Raw genomic sequence first — 3,745 nt, 5'->3', positions numbered from 1 at the left:
AGTGTATTCTTATTGCGGAGACAAACCTAGAGTAAATAGGAACTAAACCTTTCTAAGAAGCCTGGCGGTCCGTATTGCAGTGCGGTACCTCAACATCTGTCCACTGCCAATCAGATGAGCAAGAGCCAGGGTCTTCCCATGTGCAGCTTCCACCCACGTCTGAATAGACACACGCAGGTTTGTGGTTTGGGAACAATGAACTGCACTGGCATTACAGCCATTTGAAACCATATATATTTGCGTATGGAGAAAAACCACACAAGGGGTGAGAGCTTGGAGCTTTTTAATCACAAGGCTTGACAACAAGAACGCCCACAGGGAACCGGATAGCACGACCTGTCCAGAGTGCTCTGTCTCCTTCCGTGCTCAAGTTCATGGCCGTGGCACCTGTGCAGTCCCACACGCTGCCCCCCATCGGAAGCACCCGGCTTCATTGTTCTCACGGGGGCCTCGTTTTGCCCTGGTCCTGCCCAGCAGGGAGGAAGCTGCTGTCACAGCTCTTGGAAGCATCACGGACCATTGCGGGTCTGCTTCATCCCCTCGTCCTACACAGCTCTGGGAGCCCCCGCTGCCCTGGGAGCCCCCACGAACGTTACCGTGTGCGTGATTTGCAGGGGCATCTGGGTAAGAGGCAGGTTCCGGTCAGCAGCTGGAAGGGGCGGGGCCCAAGGTGTCCATCCTAGCGAGCTCCGCCCCATCCTCTGCAAACACAGAGCGGCAGAAACCCAGCGGGGTTGGGGCGATAACCCCATCTTAGCACAGGAGACCTGAATCCCTGTTGCCCGGTCCGGCGGCTACAGTTTGGCCAGGTGACGCTCTTGGGTGGCAGCTCTTGGGCAGGTGACGCGCGGTCAGACGCCGTGTGACCAGAGGCACCAGTTCACTCGGAGGTCTCACGCTAGCTCTCTCGGCCTCCTCTCCAGAGGGCTCCTTCCCCCAGGGCTGGGGACAGGGGTCTGCGCTGCTTGAAGTCTGCGCACCAGACTCGGGGGTGGAGCTGAGTCCGAGAGTCCACCCGGAACCACAGCCTGGCGCACCAAGAGGAAGGTCCCGCCCACCCACCTGCTTGCCCGCGGCTCAGTCTGGGGCTTGGGGAAGGCGTGGGGTGGAGGCTCTCAGACCGCCTTGACTGGGATGTCTGCCTGGGCCTGAGATAAAGGATGTGGGGAACCAAGCGGGGGACAGCTCCAGCCACACTCCCCTGAGCCCCTGGAAGACGCACTTGTGCATGGTGGACAGCGCAGCGGGCACACAGGGAAGCCACTCCCCACAGCCAGGACCCCGAGGACGCCCAGTGGGGCTGCTGACCGACCGGCAAGCAGGGGCTGTGCCATGAGCTTCTGGGCCAGGGGGCTGCATGTGGCAGAGGCTCAAGGGGCTGCAGGACCAGCGAGGGTGGCTGGACGCTGAGCAGGTAGAGTGCGGCCGCAGGGCTGTGTCTTCTTGGGCACCGCAGCCTGTGTGGACGCCCAGAGCCCTTGCTCAGAGGGGTCCCACCCAGGGCTCCTGCTCTGCTGGGGTCGTCCTGAACTGGTAACACCTGCAGAGCGGGGGGGTGTGCACTTTCACTCCGCACCAGGTCCCCCAGATTGTCCAGCTGGCCCTGCTCTTGGCCGAGTCACTGCGAGGGCCACAGCCCACAGGGAAGCTTCTGGGGATGAGACCCTGGTGGGCAGGGAGGTCACTTCCTCTCCATCTCCGGTCCTCAGCGCCACCTTGTGCACTAACCAATGGCAGCGGAATTGAACCCAAACCTCCCTAAGCACGCGTCAGGAGCCGAGGGCCCAAGGGCCCAGAGAGCTGGACATCTCTGCTCTTAGTAGCATCAACAAAGGAAACAGTTGCTAACTTAATAAGGCACAGGTGGGCTTTGGGTCTAGCAGTAAAGTCACCACTCGGGATGCCCACAACCCGTATCGGAGAGCGGGATTCAACTTGCAGCTCTGCCCTCAACCCCAGCTTTCTGCCAATCTCTCCCTGGGAGGCAGCAGGTCAGGATCAAGTACTCGGACCCTTTCCACCCGTGTAGGAAACCTGGATTGCGTTCCAGGCTCCTGGCCTTGGCCCAACCCAACTCTGGCTGTGGTAGGTATTGAGGAGTGAACCAGCAGATAGAAGACTCTCCCTCTCTCTCTCTCTCTCTCTCTCTCTGCCTTTCAAGTAATAAATACATTTTTTAAATTCAAAAATCAGTCTACAAAGGGAAACTAACATTTGTCACAAGGCCACCTTCCGTGCACCCTGCACAAGTAGCCGTGGGTGGGTAAAGTGCCACCTGTCTTCCAGGAGAGGAAATGTGGGCCCGGAGGCTGAGACACTTGGGAGAAAGGTCACAGGGCCAACCAGGGCAGAGCTGAGACACGAGCCCCGCTGTGAGTTTCCAAGGCAGCCACAGCTTCTGGCCCCCGGCGCTGTGCCACTCTCAGCAGCTCTTTAAGGAGGAGGGACTGCTGTGACCTGGGCTCCCAGGAGCTTCCAGCCCAGGGGCATGCCCACTGCAGGGGCCCAGGTCGGGGCTGGGGATGGGGCTGGGGCTGGGAGGACCCACGTGGCATCAGATTTCCCACAGATGAGCCATCCGGGTTTTCTCACTTAGAGGAACTGGGAACACTCAACTCAGTCTTGGGGGGAAGTAAACATCCCACCAAGGGAGAAGTGAGACAGAAACAAATCACATCCTCACCTCCCCAGAGTTAGGGCAGAGCTGTGGTGCTCAGAACCCACACCAAGAAGTGAGATGCAGGCCGGCGCCGTGGCTCAACAAGCTAATCCTCCGCCTTGCGGCGCCGGCACACCGGGTTCTGGTCCCGGTCGGGGCACCGATCCTGTCCCGGTTGCCCCTCTTCCAGGCCAGCTCTCTGCTGTGGCCAGGGAGTGCAGTGGAGGATGGCCCAAGTGTTTGGGCTCTGCACCCCATGGGAGACCAGGATGAGCACCTGGCTCCTGCCATCGGATCAGCGCGGTGCGCCGGCCGCAGCGCGCTACCGCGGTGGCCATTGGAGGGTGAACCAACGGCAAAAGGAAGACCTTTCTCTCTGTCTCTCTCTCACTGTCCACTCTGCCTGTCAAAAATAAATAAATAAATAAATATAAAAAAGAAGTGAGATGCAGGCCCAGCTCCGAGCAGACAGAAGACCTGGGGGGGGGGGGGTTGAGGCGCAGTTCCCACGCCTGCCCATGGGGGGCGCCGTGAGTTTCTTAGGCATCACTCAAGAAGTAGGGCCCTGCTTCTAGATCTTTCTTCACCATCTCCTCCCCCTAGGAGACCCTTCCCTTATTTCTCCCTGTTGAAATCTTACTGTATGGAAAAAAACCAAATACCGGTAGCTGGATCAGGGGGCAACTTCACACCCCAGTCCTGCAGGGGGAGACGGGGTGTTGGTCCAGGCCTGGTGGGGCCCCCTGAGGTGCCAGTGGCCCAGCTTCCTCCCCTGCCGTTGCTCTGCCTTCCTGGGAATAGAGCTTCTGCCTCATAGTCCAAAAGGGCTGCCTAACTTCAACTCGAATGCAGCCTCACAAGAACTCCTGAGCCAGAGTCAACCAGAGAAGCTGCTCCCCATTCCTGACCTATAGAAACTGCAAGTGCTTGGGCCCCTGCACCTGCGTGGGAGACCCAGAAGAAGCTCCTGGCTTTGGACCAGCCCAGCTCTGGCCATTGTGGCCATTTGGGACGTGAACCAGTGGATGGAAGACTCTCTGTCTCTCCCTCTCTCTGTAACTCTGCCTCTCAAATAAAAATAAATGA

The sequence above is a fragment of the Lepus europaeus genome, chromosome 22 (assembly GCF_033115175.1).
Source record: "Lepus europaeus isolate LE1 chromosome 22, mLepTim1.pri, whole genome shotgun sequence".
Taxonomy (NCBI): Eukaryota; Metazoa; Chordata; class Mammalia; order Lagomorpha; family Leporidae; genus Lepus; species Lepus europaeus.
The sequence above is the reverse complement of the archived record's forward strand: the minus strand, read 5'-3'. Positions refer to the sequence as shown.